The sequence below is a fragment of the Nicotiana sylvestris genome, chromosome 11, assembly GCF_000393655.2.
Source record: "Nicotiana sylvestris chromosome 11, ASM39365v2, whole genome shotgun sequence".
Taxonomy (NCBI): domain Eukaryota; kingdom Viridiplantae; phylum Streptophyta; class Magnoliopsida; order Solanales; family Solanaceae; genus Nicotiana; species Nicotiana sylvestris.
The window spans coordinates 11,996,755-12,014,308 of NC_091067.1; the positions used below are offsets into that span (position 1 = coordinate 11,996,755).

The 17,554-nt window shown below is 38.3% G+C and overlaps 1 pseudogene; it reads right to left on the reverse strand.

The window, feature by feature from the left end:
- Positions 1–838: 838 nt before the first annotated feature.
- LOC104232205 (uncharacterized) lies at positions 839–16,363 on the reverse strand (annotated as a pseudogene).
- Positions 16,364–17,554: the final 1,191 nt, after the last annotated feature.

Consider the following 17,554-nt stretch of genomic DNA (forward strand, 5'->3'; position numbering starts at 1 on the left):
AGATGTTGAAACACAAACAATATTCCATTTAGGCTCATCCGTGTGAATATCCTGAGCAAGGAGATGTCCTATATCATTTTTTTTCACTTTCCACACTATGTACAGGTGAATCAAAGTGGCAGCTTGTAGATTATAGAGCAATATGAGGTGTTCATGATATAAGTCTGGTACTTTTGGATTTCCAGTTATTTGTGTGATGATAATTGATAGTATGTATTTAGAATAAAGTGACATATTCCTCAAGTCTTTCTTCTTTAGTTCTTTTTATCTTTAAGATTGCTTTTATGTTATTCTTTTCCACTCCTCGCCTTATTCTTTTTTAACTACAAAATGAGCTCGCAAAGACTTGCTCGTTTGGCGCTTTCATCCTCTCTTTCAGCACACCAAGACTTTCCGTTTGGATGTGAATTAGTTGGTTGCAATTTGTCTCGTCTGTAATTAATGTCCTTGTTGTGTAAAATAGATAGAGGATTGAGCAATTTCGATGTATATCATGTCAAGAGGTAACAAGTATATATACAAGTACATAGAGCCCTAACTATAGAAATAATCAAAAAGGAAATCGTATAAATTTGTTGTGAATCCCTATAATTCTACTATGTACATTACATAAGAGTATGTCTACATTCATTAAGTAACAGAATATATCTACATTCATTATGCAACACAAAGAAACCGAAGGGACTTAATATAGAACAACTGACAACCGTTCAACCGTTGAAAAGATTAAAATGTTTAAAGCTGATCAGTATAGTAGTGTCTCAAGTAAAAGGCTTCTATCATCCCCAAATAGAGGGTATATGTCCACCAGTAGTTTACACGATGCTATGAAGATAGATTGGCAGTAAATAAACTTCCTTATCTTCCCACAAATATGGGATCCACATCAACCAACATCATACATCAGAAAATACGACCGATACAGTTATTTCTGTCCTCTATTGTGTAAATTTGGTGTCTAAATTTGGTATTATATACAATATACTAGAAAATCTGAGGACGTGCAACAATTTCTTGGTGCGACTTACAATTATCATTGGTATATGTTCCCTTGTCTTCTATCAGAGACAAGCTTGACCGTCTGATCTCGATACATATTTATATTTGGAGCTAACAATCTGGTGTATCGATCAAAATAGAGAAGTTGCTTCAACAGAAGTGCAAACTCACGAACAAATTTCAATCCGTAAGATTCACTAACTCTAACCTGCAAATATTGAAGAGGAAGGATCAGAAAATAAGCTTTACAAGGACTAAGAGAGAAATAACAGCAAAAAAGTTTCCAGAATAAGAAATGAAACTCTTTTTTGCTGCATTAATTTGACATTTGGTGAGGGAGAAATGATAAACTTTTCATTTCATATCCGATCAACTTAGTATTAGGACATTCTTGAGTACCATAGAAAGAAGAAAAAATAGGAGGGTATTGATAGTTCTAGACATAAGGGAGTTCCATGATTTTTATAAATCATGTGAACTTAAGACCAAACAGAATAGTGATAGGGTGTCTGACTTTGGTTACGTCATAAATTTTAAGCACAATGCCACAACTGTAGAAAAGAATATGTATAGTTTAATATCAGAGCTAAAACTGCTTTACCATGTCTCTGAACAGAGCATTCATCTGCCTCTCATCAAATACTACATTGGCAGCGACAGCGGTTGTATTTGTATTTGTGTCCCTTGCAGCAGCAATAATGATTTCTATGTCCAAATCCTGTGTAGAAATAACAATATGAGTCGGAAAATTAAACTCAATCCAATGAAATCAAGATTTTGTTGCGTAACATCCAAGACTAATAACTTCTATTTCCCAGAAGAGCTTCCTCTCTCTTATCTTTTTATTTGTCTAGGATTTCTAACAAAGAGTTCTATAACAAGACATCCATCCTATCCGGACCCGAGGACAAGTATACACAGGAACCTTAAGAGCAGACAAGTCAAACAGCAGTATCTAAAACTTTCATCAGAATCTGCAGAATTTATACTGGATATTGTTTTACCTGAATTGACAAAAATATTTTCACCAAGTTGCTCGCAAAAGCCTTTGAATCCACATCCTTTCCAGTAGCACCCATGTCAATTAGAGCAGATGCCATTCTGGATTCCTCAAAAGTTCTCCCGGCTAAGTACTAATCTGCTACTTACATTTAAGGCATAATATTTCATTTATTTTAATTAAAGTACTTGGAAGATCCAGGATTCCAGGCTAAAAGCACGTAAAGCACCAGTCATGAAGAAAATAAGACAAAATAAAGAGTTGGTTCATTAGGGTGTTGGCCCTGTGATACTCCTCACCAACTTTTGTGAATCGCTTAAATATAGTAGAAAGTTTCTACAATCTGAAGTAGCAATTGATACATGTTAGAAACCCTTGCGTCACAAAATTATTGTCAACACAAGGCATAAAAGCTAATTGACCTTGCTATGGGCTCATTCGCCTTAAATCACGAGTTAATTCCAAACTAAGTACGCTAAATATAGAAAAAATATCTCATCAAACATAGCATTAGTAAAATCATACCAGCAGATAGATTTTAGAAAATTTAAATGAGCAATATCATAAGTTTACTCACTCAGACGTGGGTTTGACATATTAGCTAGTTTACCAGAGACAATGATTCAATAGCAAGCAGATTTACAATCAATAGCATTCAAAGACAGCAATGTCTTTACAACCAACTTCATCTGCAAAAATGAAGGTATCATTCATGGTGCCATGAATATCCGGAAGCATGGATCAGGAATCAGTATCTGAATCAGAATCTGTCTCGAACTCCTGTTGAAATGGATTTAATCTGTTAGTATTGGCATCTAATGGAGGGAGTCCATCATCATCGCTTGAGTCTTCGTTCTCATCTATTTGGGTATTATCTGATTGCGTATCCTGCTTTGAACTCTCTACTGCTGTAGAATTGAATATCTCTGGCCTGCACAGAGAGTACCCAGAACATAAGAAAATTTCTGAATGGAAACAATTCAGGTCCAGTGACAGCCTCCCGTCAACCCAATCAGACAGCATATTTAGAGGATTGGAGCCAGAGTTTTTTTAGCCAGAGGGGATTTATCTTCTGGTTGGAGAGGTGTTGGGAGGCAGTATGATGAAACAGTTCCAATTAGGGGCGGCGTCCTCAAATATTTACCAGCTATTTTGCATATATTACCTGGAGAGTAAACAGACTCAAATATAAATGTCCAACTATGCAAAATACCCAGTAAAACACACTCAGTAGAGTAGTAACTGAGAGGCTTAATCTTGTAAGCTCATTAACATATATTGTAAATTGTAACAGAACATCCAAGAGACTATCTTGAAAAAGGTCAAAATCTACTACTAGGGTGGACGTAAAAGAAGAAAAATTCAAGATGGAGAAGGCCTCTAAACAGCCCACACAGTAAGTCAAATGTGATGGAAGAAAGAAACAAGAATACTCCTTCAATCATAACAAGGAGATTATCTTCATGTTTCCAGACATCAGAGATCAATCTTCAATCCCAGTAACCTAAGCAAATATATGAGCTACAAATTCACGAGCTAGAGGTACTTTATCCATTTCCATGGAAATTTACATCGATAGGCCCATCGAGCAGAAAGACCCTCTTTTCTTTTCCCAGTCAAGAACAAATTTATAAGGAATAATTGTAAAGGATAGCTTAAGTTAACTATAGTCAGTATGTTAGTTAGTTGTAACCATGGTTAGCTATTGTTTAGTTACTTGTACAGCTGTCAATTAGTTGGCTAGATGGCAGTTATATACAATTGTATCAGCTTCATTTTTGACATAAGATTGAATGAGAAACTCTTCCAATTTACTCTCTCTCAGTTCGACTCTTCTCATCCTATCTCACAAACTCAACCAATACACAGATTTAACATGGTATCAGAGCCATAATCGAGCGATTCTAGGGAGTTCTTCGTGCAATTGAGGAAGAAATCGAGAGAATTCGCTTTGTTTCTGCTTTTTTCTAACCCTAATTTTGCAATTTTTCTACCAAATTTCATAGCAATTTCTGATGAATCCAGCAGTGTTGCTACTGGCGATAGGGTTTCCGGCAACGGAATTACCGGAGGGACGGTCATACTTGATCACAGCCACCCGTTATATTTGCATCCTTCGGTCGGACCGGGATCAATGTCGGTGGGTCTTTTATTGACTGGTATGGAAAACTACACTCTTTGGAATCGAGCTATGAAAGTGGCTCTATTGGGGAAGAACAAGCTGTGTTTAGTTGATGGTTCAACATCCAAAGCTGATTTTGGGCCGGCACTTGCACATCAGTGGGATCGTTGCAACGCGATTGTCACCTCGTGGCTAATGAGTAATGTAAGTCAACACCTATTGACTGGAGTACTCTTCTCTGCGAATGCTCAGACTGTTTGGGCACAACTCAAAGAGAGATTTGACAAGGTGAATGCTTCTAGACTCTACTACTTGCACAAGGAAATTTTTACCTCTACCCAAGGTATATCGTCTGTATCTGTTTACTTTACTAAATTGACGGATCTATGGGCTGAATATGATTCGATTCTGCCACCACCACCTGCAAAAGATTATGTTGAGCAATTAGAATTTCAACGTCTGCAAGCTAGAAGTCAGTTTTGAGCAAGCTAGAAGTCATATACTTATGATGCCTACTGTGCCAACTATTAATCAAGCGTATGCAATGGTTATGCAAGATGAAAGCAGACGATTGATTTCAGGAAATAATTTTGGGGGGACTGGACATGTTGAGCCTACTGCAATGTTCACTGTACAATCAGGGAACAAGCAGAGGAAAAATTATAGCTTGGAGTGTGATTTTTGTCACTTGAAGGGTCACACGAGAGAAGGCTGTTACAAATTGATGAAATGTGAATTTTGTCACAAAACAGGGCATTTAAAGGAGAATTGCTACAAGATAGTTGGCTATCCTTCAGATTATAAGTCTAAGAGGAAGGCCAATGCAGTACAAGTAGAGGCAAATAGTACACAACTGGGAAACAAATCAGTACCTGGACAACTATTCAGACAGGAACAATATGCTCAAATTTTGCAACTGCTGCACAAGACTTCCATTGGAGAGACCAATTCTAACATAGCAGCAATGGCAGGTAAATTCCTTTGTTGCAATATTCAGATTGCCAAATGGATTATAGACACAGGTGCTACGAATCACATGATAGGAAATGATAAATTGCTAAGAAATGGCATGTCAGTAGGTAATGGAGGACAGGTACAAATGCCTACAGGGGACTCTGCCAAGGTTACTCATGTTGGGGATTGTCAGCTTACCGGAGGTGACACTATTAAGAATGTCCTTTGTGTACCTGCATTCAAATTCAATCTTTTGTCCGTGTCCAAGGTGACAAGAGAGTTGAATTGTTTTGCCTCCTTCTTTCCCACCTTTTGTGTTTTTCAGGATCTCTTGTCTGGGAGGGTGAAGGAGATTGGTAAGGAGGAAGAGGGATTGTATACCATGCTATCTACAGCAAGAAATAATGACAGCAAAGTTTACCAAGCATTTGTAGCAATAACAAAGGAACCTGGAAATACGGGAGACATCTGGCACAAGAGAATGGGACATGTGCCTATGCAAGTTCTCAGGAAAATCTCTAGTTTTAGTAGTAGTATTTTGTCAAATAAATGTGAAGTTTGCCCTTTGGCTAGACAAACTCGAGTACCTTTTCCAGTTAGTCATAGTAAAAGTTTAGATAGCTTCAATTTGATACATATGGATGTTTGGGGCCCTTACAAAGTAGCTACTCACAATGGGATGAGATTTTTTCTTACCTTAGTTGATGATTGTACAAGATGGACGTGGGTATTTCTTATGAGAATGAAGTCTGATGTTGTCTTTTTGCTTAAGAACTTCATTGCAATGGTACAAACACAGTTTGGCAAGACTATAAAATCGTTTAGATCCGATAATGGGAGTGAATTCTTCAATTCTCACTGCAAAGAATTGTTTCAACTACATGGCATTCAACACCAAAGTTCCTGCCCATATACCCCACAACAGAATGGAGTGGTTGAGCGTAAGCACAGGCACATTCTTGAAACAGCCGGAGCAATTAAGTTTCAAGGACATTTGCCAGCTAGATATTGGGGAGAGTGTGTAGATTCAGCAGTTTATATAATCAACAGAATTCCCTCTACAGTGCTTGGCAATAAGTCACCCTATGAATTACTGTATCACAAACAACCTTCCTTTCTCATATGAGAGTCATTGGTTGCCTATGCTTTGCCACCACATTGCCTAGGAGTGATAAGTTTGGAGCTCGAGCAGTGAAATGTGCATTGCTTGGTTATGTCGTGCATCAGAAAGGTGACAAACTACTAGACCTTGAACACAATGTTCTGTTCACAAGTAGAGATGTGACCTTTTATGAGGAAGTTTTTCCCTTTCAGAACCAGAAGTCGAGACTGAGCAGCAATTCTTGGATATTCATGCTCTATCCGGTCCAGCTGTGCTGGAGGACCCTATTCCACCATGTTCTGCTTCTATTCCGCCATGTTCTCCTCCTTCTTCTCAATCAATTTCTTCACTTGAACCAAATTCTTCATCAGCAGCTGATTTGTCCGATTCAATTGTTACTCCAGCCCACACTAACGATGACACAGTTCAAGCCACTCTACAGGTTCCATCTGTTCCTCTACCCGCAGAAGTTAGAAAAACTACAAGAGAGTCAAGACCACCTATATGGCTTAAAGATTTTGTGAGTGTTGACATACAAGTTGTCTAGCACATGTATACACATGTACTACATCATAGCTAGCACATGTATATAAGTTGTATAGTAGGTGTAATACAAGTTGTGTAGCACATGTATACACATGTACTACATCATAGCTAGCACATGTATATGAGTTGGATAGTAGGTGTAATTAGGTGTATGGCAACTAATAGATTAGGTGAATTAGTATTATAAATAGGCCTTGTAATCTTCTCTTCTAGATATGAAAAATAGAACTTCTTTGGTTTCTAACATGGTATCAGAGCATTGAAGTTTTTTCATCAGTTTGTTGTCGGGAATTTTTTTTTTCCCCGTTCGAATTATTTTTGTTCAGAACAGTTTTTCGCTGCTTTGATTCTATTTCACTATTTCCGGCCATTTTTTCCTGACAACTTTCATTTTCCAAGATCACTGTTCACTGTTCACTGCACTGTTCACTGTTCAAATATTACTATTCACTGTACTGTTCAAATATCACTGTTCACTGCACTGTTCAAATTTCACTGCACTGTTCTTGACTATTTGCTTCTGCTATTATTCGGGTGCAAGATGACTGAAACGAAACCTACCGTTGATGTCATTCCGGTTATGTCCAAAATTACGGAGAATAAGTTCATGGGTTCCAATTACATGGATTGGAGTAAGACGATCCGTCTCTATTTGCGGAGCATCGACAAAGAGAACCACTTGGTTGATGATCCACCCAAGGATGAGACTAAATCAGTCTGGTTAAAGGAGGATGCAAAATTGTTTCTCCAAATCAAGAATTCGATGCACAGTGAGGTAAATGATCTAGTTTCTCATTGTGATTATGTGAAGGATCTAATGGATTATTTAGATTTTTTGTACTCTGGCAAAGGAAACTTGTCTCGCATGTATGATGTGTGCCAGGCATTTTACCATCCATCCATGCAAGATCGCTCTCTCACCACTTACTTCTCAGAGTTTAAGAAGGTGTATGATGAGCTTAATGTTATATTGCCGTTTAGTCCAGATGTGAAGGTACAACAGGCTCAGCGTGAACAACTGGCGGTCATGAGTTTCCTTTCTGGTCTTTCTCCCGAATTTGAAGGGGCCAAATCGCAGATTTTATCTGGGACTGCTATCTCTTCCTTGAAAGAGGCCTTTACAAGAGTGTTGCGTACTGAAAAGTCTTATTCAGGTCCGACAACCACGATCGATAGTGGTGCTCTGCTTAGCCGCGTCCAAAAGAATAGGAGTCATAGTAATCGCAATCGGAGTAGCGATAGTCGAGACCTAAAGCAAGGGGAAGTTGAATGTTTTTATTGTCATGAGCTCGGTCATACCATACGTTATTGTGTGAAGCTTCAGAATAAGAACAAAAGATCTCAGTATGCCAACATCGCCACTTCCGAGACTATTTCACCATCTCAGTCATCATCTCCTCCTATCAATACTATCCCCGAGTCAGGTAAAACCACTAAGTGTCTCCTCTCTTCGTCATCCAAATGGGTCATTGATTCTGGTGCCACAGATCATATGACAGGTAACTCTAAACTCTTTTCCACTTTTCAGTCACATGCCCAACTCTTTTCAATTATTCATTTCCATGGCAGCTACTTATGATTGGCCTCTGCATCAGCTTGATATAAAGAATGCTTTTCTACATGGAGATCTTCAGGAAGAAGTATATATGGAGCAACCACCTGGGTTTGTTGCTCAGGGGGAGTGTGGAAAGGTATGTCGTCTTCGAAAATCTCTTTATGGGCTGAAACAGAGTCCCCGTGCTTGGTTTGGCAGATTTAGTGAGGCTGTTCTAGAATATGGGATGAAGAAAAGCAATTGCGATCATACGGTGTTTTATAAAAAGTCTGATGATGGTATTCTTTTATTGGTAGTATATGTTGATGACATCGTTATTACTGGAAGTGATATTACAGGAATTTCAACTCTAAAGTCTTTCCTTCACACTCAATTTCAGACGAAAGATTTAGGGCAACTAAAGTATTTTTTGGGAGTTGAAGTTACACGGAGCAAGAAAGGCATCTTCTTGTCCCAAAGGAAATATACTCTTGACTTGTTAGCTGAAACTGGAAAGTTGGGATCTAAACCATGCAGCATGCCAATGGTTCCTAACACACAACTCGTGAAAGAAGACGGTGAGTTATTCGAAGATCCAGAGAAATATAGGAGATTGGTTGGGAAACTGAACTATCTTACAGTAACTCGTCCCGATATCGCATACTCTGTCAGCATTGTGAGTCAGTTTATGTCTTCCCCAACAGTCAGGCATTGGGCGGCTCTGGAGCAGATTCTTTGTTATCTAAAGGGATCTCCAGGACGGGGTCTAGTATATAAGAATAATGAACACACTAACATTGAGTGTTTCACAGATGCAGATTGGGCAGGGTCAAAAGCCGATAGGAGATCCACGACAGGATATTGCGTTTTTGTTGGTGGAAACTTGATTTCGTGGAAGAGTAAGAAACAAAATGTCGTATCTCGATCTAGTGCGGAAGCAGAATACAGAGCTATGGCACAATCTGTGTGTGAGGTTGTATGGGTACATCAACTATTAAGTGAAGTTGGCTTCCAAACTACATTGCCAGCAAAGTTGTGGTGTGATAATCAAGCTGCTCTTCATATCTCCTCTAATCCTGTATTTCACGAAAGGACTAAGCACATTGAAATAGATTGTCACTTTGTTCGTGAAAAGATTCAACAAAAGCTCATCTCTACAGGTCATGTTAGAACTGGAGATCAATTGGGAGACATTTTCACAAAAGCTTTGAATGGAGCTCGAGTTGAATATATCTGTAACAAGTTGGGCATGATCAATATATATGCTCCAACTTGAGGGGGAGTGTTGACATACAAGTTGTCTAGCACATGTATACACATGTACTACATCATAGCTAGCACATGTATATGAGTTGTATAGTAGGTGTAATACAAGTAGTGCAGCACATGTATACACATGTACTACATCATAGCTAGCACATGTATATGAGTTGTATAGTAGGTGTAATTAGGTGTATGGCAACTAATAGATTAGGTGAATTAGTATTATAAATAGGCCTTGTAATCTTCTCTTCTAGATATGAAAAATAGAACTTCTTTGGTTTCTAACAGTGAAGACTGATAAAGTCAAGCAGTCCAACTGTTGACAATATCCTATCTCTGATGTGATTGGATATGATAACCTATCTCCTAAATATCAGAGTTATCTCTCAAACTTTTCCCCTGAAGTAGAACCTGCTAGCTACTATGAGGCAGCCAGAGATAAAAGGTGGGTAGAAGCAATGCAAACAGAGATCAAGGCATTGGAGGATAACAAAACCTGGGAGCTTGTTCCATTGCCCAAAGGAAAGAAAGCCATTGAATGTAAATGGGTTTACAAAATAAAGTATAAGTCTACAGGTGAAATAGAAAGATTCAAAGCGAGATTGGTGGCTAAAGGGTTCAACCAAAGAGAAGGTTTGGACTATCAGGAAACATTTTCACCTGTGGTGAAAATGGTTACTGTTAGAAGTGTTCTTTCATTAGCAGCTTCAAGGCAGTGGCCAGTCCACCAAATGGATGTTTATAACGCTTTCTTGCAAGGAGACTTGTCAGAAGAGGTGTACATGAGCATACCACAAGGCTTCAGTAAATCCGGAGATAAATCATTGGTCTGCAGGCTGCACAAATCCCTCTATGGACTTAAGCAGGCCTCAAGACAATGGAATCTCAAGCTCACATCTGCTCTCATTGACTCTGATTTCCGTCAGAGTCATTTGGATTACTCATTATTCATTAAAAGGGAAGCTAGAAAAATGGTCGTTGTCTTGGTTTATGTAGATGACCTGCTTATAACTGGTGATGATATGCAACTGATACAATCCACCAAAGCTACACTTCAACATAAATTCAAGATCAAAGACTTGGGGGAACTTAAGTATTTCTTGGGAATTGAATTTGCAAGGAGTGCTGAGGGGATCTTGATGCATCAGAGAAAGTATTCCCTTGAGTTGATTGCTGACTTAGGGCTCTCAGGATCTAAGCCTGCCACTTCTCCTATGGAACAAAACCTGAGGCTATCTACCATTGAATTAGACTCTTATGTTGGGACCACTGATGATAAGCCTTTGGATGATCTAGGTCCTTATCAAAGATTACTTGGGAGGTTGCTATACCTCACAATCACTCGACCAAACATTTCTTTTGCGGTCCAAAACCTCAGTCAGTTCATGCATTCTCCCAAGGCCTCTCACATGGAAGCTGCCTTGAGAATTGTTCGGTATATCAAACATTGCCCAGGATTTGGAGTTTTGCTGAAGGCACATTGTTCTGAGTCCTTATCAGCATTTTGCGATGCCGACTGGGTTGCTTGTCCCAACACTCGCAGGTTTGTCACAGGCTACCTTGTTAAGTTTGGGGATTCTTTGATTTCTTGGAAGTCCAAGAAGCAGTCGACTGTTTCCAGAAGCTCAGCGAAGGCAGAATATCGAAGTCTAGCGTCTACTGTTGCTGAAGTTGTGTGGGTTCTTGGTTTGTTTCATGAGCTGGGCGTACAACATACTTTATTAGTACCTATACATTGACAGTAAGTCCGCAATTCAGATTGTTGTGAACCTGTGTTCCACGAGCGAACCAAACACATTGACATTGATTGTCACTTCATTCGTGAAAAGGTTCAACAAGGGCTAGTTCGCACTCTTTATGTCGCTACTGCTGAGCAACAAGCGGACTTACTTACCAAAGGTCTTGGCAGAACACAACATGACTACTTGGTTTCCAAGCTAGGAATGAAGAATATCTTCATACCTCCTAGCTTGAGGGGGGGGTGTAAAGGATAGCTTAAGTTAACTATAGTCAGTATGTTAGTTAGTTATAACCATGGTTAGCTATTATTTAGTTACTTGTACAGCTGTCAATTAGTTGGCTAGATGGCAGTTGTGAGCACGTGATTTTTGTTTTACGCGACAATCGCTCCAAAAGAAATAAAAATAATAACAAATGGTCCTGCTGTACAACTTTGGATTTTACATGGCACTTTGTTGATTATTTATGATTTTTGCCCTTTTTTTTTATTAAAAAACAAAATACAAAAAAAAATGTATGTGTCATGCGTAATTTAAACCGTAATCCGTTTGTTAAATGGAGAATCGCAAAATACGCATTTTTTATCCTGATTTGTTGCCTTGTTTAATTTTACCTACTTCTAACATTTTTATATGCGTGTAATAAATACGTTAAGTATTAATTAATGGTGTTTAGTTTTATTTAATTAGGTTGTGTGTTTAGGAAAATTAGAAATAAAGAAAAGAGGTTTAAAACTTGTTTTAAAAGAACTTTGGGCCAATTCCCATTTTTAAAATCAGGAGGCCCAAATGAACAGCCCAAACGACCCAGTCCCAACAGGCCCTCTGCAAGACGCCTAAACGACGTCGTACAGGCACCATCTCTGTGAGCCGTTGATGGATTCAAAGGAATGGCCCAGATCTGGCCAATCATTTACTTAAACGACGTCGTATGAGGCCTTTTAATCACAGCCGTTAATCCATTCCTCATCCTACGGTCAAGGTCACTTCCCCATAACCCATGATGAACCCGACCCATTTTCACCCGGACCAACTCAAACCCCGTTTAGATGAAACGACACCGTTTCTCCTAACCCTGCAGATCCAAGCCGTCCATCTCGCCTCATCCAACGGTTGAAATCAATCCACCCATCCCATATATAAGGTCCCTATCATACCCGGCCCCCTATCCAAGACCCCAGCCTTCGTCCTCATCCCCTTCCCCTCCAAACCCTAGCTGCCCCTGTGTTCTTCACCATGAAAGCCGGCGGCATGAACGCCGGTGGCCTTCACCTTAACACCCTAAACATGAATCCACCAACCTTTCAGCTCGAATCCCATCCCACCATCTCGAATCTTCATTTGAAGATTCGAGTCAAAACTCGATCTACACCGATCTGCCCTAAATTCTTACCAGACAGTCCCCGGACCCCCCTCGTGACCAAACCATGCTTGGTTTGGTCCGAATCTAACCAAGAAAGCCCAAGTCCCAAATCTACCATCCACGAACCCTAGAAACCCCAAGCCTGGTCCGTGTCTGTTCAAGCCAAGAGATTAGGGTTTCATGAACCTTAATCGAAGTGTTTCTCATTTAAGAAGCACTTCGATTAAAGTCCGTTCAACCTTGAGGAGGATCTGTTCAAAACACAAGTGGATTTTTTCTGATTTTTTCTTTCAAAGCTTTAAGGTGAGTTAATTTTCTTTTCTTTATTTCAGTTCGTGTGTTTGTGTGTTGTTAAAGGTCCGTCCGTATGGCCAAACGTTTTGTTTTAGTTTGTGTTTTTGAACTGCTATTGTCCACCTTGACCGGACCTCTGTATTCGGTCAAGTCTTTCTTCGTAATGTATGTGTGTAAACTGTATGTTCAATTGAATTCGTAATTGGTCATTCAATTAGCTCCGGAGGTCATTTCTGTGTTAACATTGCAATCTGAACCCCTTGTGTGATACTCTTAGATTTCTGATTTTTGGCTACGATTGTACGTGTTATGATTAGTATAGTCGAGTCGACATATGTCGTCAATTAGTTTCAGTTGTCCGAACAATAACCAATTGACCTGCTTCTGTTAAGCATTGCCTGAATCAATTAGGGACTGGGTTTAGTAACTTATAGTTGTTAATTTGATTTCAGAAATCTAAGGTTTGGTCTGTTAGTTACAGCCTGAATTGGAGGGCATGTGCATTAGTGCACAACATGTGCATAAAAGCCATTCTGATTAAAATAATTTGACAGCATGTTTGTCAGATTATATTCTTGCTGCCCTGTCTGCCTTTTAGTTTAAATATTAGAGGGTACTGTCAGGAATATCATGGGGGAGGTTTATACTTAATTAGCTAAGTGGAAACTGAAAAGGGACAGCACATGGGAGGGGACCTGATTGATTAACAGGCTGTTCAAATAGCCTGATTTGAAGCTATAAAAGGGGAGGATAGAGAACACAGAGGAGAGAGATAAAAAAATAAGAGAGGGGGAGCTGAAGATATACACATATAGACATAGATACACACACAGACAGAGAAAAAGAGAATACACACAGAAAACTTAGTTTGGAGATTGAGAGTTGAAGTTCTGAAAAGCAGAAAAACTGGAAAAGAACTCTGTTTGATAACACAGACAGACAAAACTAGAAATTGCATTCTTCTTGCTGTCTTGATTTCACTGGTCTCGACCTGTTTGTCCAATACTGATTTCTTCTAAATCCAACTGAGTCTACTGGTTGTTTGTTGGTTTACTCTGGGACTTGGTCTAGCTGGGATCTTGATTCTATTCCAATTATTTTGCTTGTTGCTGCTGCTGCTGCTATTCTGTTTCTTGCAGCTGCTGATTTCCCTATCTTCTTCCTCTTCTCCTTTGCATTTTCAGTATTTCCAGGTACACATCTCGAGTCTCATATTGGTGTAGCTGATTGTAACATTGAAAAGCATGAATCGAAAGATCTGAAGAATTTTTTTTATCATCTGTTGCCTTACTTATAGCTTTGCGAATATTGTTAAAGTTGTATAAATCCTTTAACTTGTAGCCTAATAGAGAATACATTAGTAAGTTTGTACTTAATTAATGTTTATTTGAAACTGTGGTGTTTGATTCGTTTAGTAGCATACAGGATGTAAATATAACTCATGGAATGTGAAACTATTTAGTGCGATTGTTAAAATTAAATTCACTCTTTCAGCATGCTTTGAATAAGTAGAGGCAAATGGCTGTTAAATCTAGCCAAATATAATACAGTTTTGAATCACCCAGTTTCGATTTCTTTAGGCAGTTTATAGGACTAGTTTTGAATATCATCGGTAGTATTCTTTAATAAGGAATTCTATTAACCCTGTTTAAGCAAGTTAATCTAAATTCGACTTAAAGATGTTTATTCGGATTAAGTGTTGTATTTCGTTAGAATAAACGGATTTCTTTGTCAAATTAAAGCATTTTTCCATTGAAGTACAATGTTTTCTCAACTTTGTAAATAATTAACCATAAGAATCCGGATTAGGCCAAAGCATATAATTAAATTAGCATATACCTTTTTTCTTCTAGTTTTAGAGACAAACGCATTAGAAATGTAGCCACTTTAGGATATCCTTTCTAAAATAGAGACGAGTCTCGCCAAATAAAACGCAAAATTGCGAGGCCCTCAATAAATAACCATAATAAATTTTTAGAATTCGGGATAGGCCGTTTAGTGAATTTCATGGCCTTCTACAAAAATAATAACGCGCTAGACTCTTTAGGCGCGGCTTAATAATTTAACCTTCTTAAACACGGGTGCACATTGATGTGACCCAAATCCCAATCTCAACGGAGTCAAAATGTGTCGACGATCACGGGTGCATTGATTGTGACGTGGTTCGAGATGCATTTTCACGACGTTGCAATTCTATAAAACTAAATGATAATAATAAAAGCGGTTTAAACTTAATAAAGCACATAAGTCACAACATGTATTTAAATCAGATATTTAGCCATTATAACAATTTAAGCGACCGTGCTAGAACCACGGGATTCGAGGGTGCCTAACACCTTCCCTCGGGTCAACAGAATTCCTTACTTAGAATTTCTGGTTCGCAGACTTCATTTGGAAAAGTCGAAAATTTCCTCGATTTGGGATTCAAGATAAACCGGTGACTTGGGACACCAAAAGCCAAACCTTTCCCAAGTGGCGACTCTAAATTAAATAAATAATCCCATTTCGAATATTGTCACTTAAATTGGAAAAACTCCCTCGCGCATTTAACCCTTCGGGGCGGGCGCACAAAAAGGAGGTGTGACAGCAGTTATATACAATTGTATCAGCTTCATTTTTGACATAAGATTGAATGAGAAACTCTTCCAATTTACTCTCTCTCAGTTCGCCTCTTCTCATCCTATCTCACAAACTCAACCAATACATAGATTTAACAATAATCTATTCCCTCTTCATTAAACTAAAATAAAGGGGCGAAAAAATAGGTGCTTGAATTATAGAGTCTCACCATTCAGGTGACTTTTGAAGCACACGGACTTGTTCATAATAGAGTACCTGCGTAACGACACATCCCACTTTTCTACCTGACTCAACAGCTTCCTCTCTTCCTCTCTCATCAACCACAACAAAATTGCCTATTCATTGAGTAAAAAAGATACAAAACACAAAGGAAAACACTCACATTATTCTTTCAATGCCAAAAATAAAGGCATGAAATCGACAACCATAATAAATCCCCCAAAAAAAAAATTAGGATAGGAAATACCAAAGCAAACCTCTTTTAATCCACATGCTTTTCTGGAATTTAGCTGGAAATATTGCTATTGATGTTTCACCTTCCGCATCCATCACCTTCAAAATTAAAAAAATAAAAACTAACAATTCGTTATCAATTCATCATACAAATACCAAAACTACTACGCAAAAAAAAGGAAGAAATTAGTAGGATTTTCATACTTGAATAAGATTGGAACCTCGAAGGTCCACAACTGCATAATACTTTGACCCTGTTGAAGAGTGAAAAATTCTTCTTCAACAGCCCTCTTCAAATTCTTCCTTCCCCCTCTCATTTCTTCTCCGATTTTGATTTTTGAGACCCGCCCAATTGGAAACACGCTGCAAAATCCTAAGACTAAGTCCGTTTATTTATTTTACCGGGAAAATGTATTAAAAATGACCCCTTATGCTTAGGGTGGGTTTAAAGTAGACCTTTAAATATACTCCTTAATTCTTTTAAGTTTGTAAAAAGTGAATATCTTTTTGGGTCATTTGCATCTATACCCGCTTTTTGGGTCACGTTTTAATTTATGTTTGCTTTGCAAAAAAAATTGCAAGTGTACCTACTTTTTCGCGTAACTTCAGCATACGGGGCTGAAGTAGTAAAGACAATCACGTAAAACTTCAGCATTCTAGTAGACGGGACTGAAGTAGCAAGTATGCTGAACCAAGTGTGCTGAAATTTTTGTTTGTAATTACTGAACTTAAGCATAGTAGCTGAAGTTTTGTTCTCAATTTGCTGAAGTTTTTGTTTGTAATTGCTGAAGTTTTTATTTTTGTAACTGGTGAACTTCAGCTCTAGAGCTGAAATTTTTGTTTTTGTAACTGGCGAACTTTAGCTCTAAAGCTGAAGTTTTTGTTTTTGTAACTGGGGAACTTCAGTTCTAGAGCTGAAGTTTTTGTTTTGTAACTAGCGAAATTTGTAACCGGCGAACTTCAGCTCTAGAGAAAGAAAACAATTCAAAGTTGAATAGCATCACAAATAACTTCAAGTGTCTTTTTCTCCAAATCTTTTTCATCAATCCATATAGAACTTTGTCGTCGTACAAGGTCGCGTTTTTCTTTCTTTTTCTCTGAGAATTTCATTTCCCTCGTCCTCCAATATTCAAGCTTTTCATGTCTTTCTTTAAGCTGCAAACATAATAATTAAACACGCAGTGAGATGTTAGTTTATACTTGATTGAGAATATATGCAAGCAAAGTTATATACAGTTCAGACATACTCAACACTATGGCAAACTACGCTCTTAAACCTAACTTTACAATTGATGAACTAAAAGGTTTCTATCTCCACAACCCATGTCAATTACTGGAACATTTTCACAATCAACGACTTCAGAAAGAAGTGGCCTATTGGATTGAGGGCGGATATAATTTTGAGGAGGAGAAGGAGGTGGAGAAAGGAGGCTGAAGTTGCTTAAAAAGTGAGTACAAGTTAAAAAATTTTAAAAAAATAGGTATAGGTTAAATGGAAGCGACCAAATAAGGCGTCCCGTGCAATTTTTATATTTTTTTGTCTCCATTGATTATTGAACAAACGCTGACTCTCTTACTTTTAGTTCTTTAAGTTTGTAAAAAGTG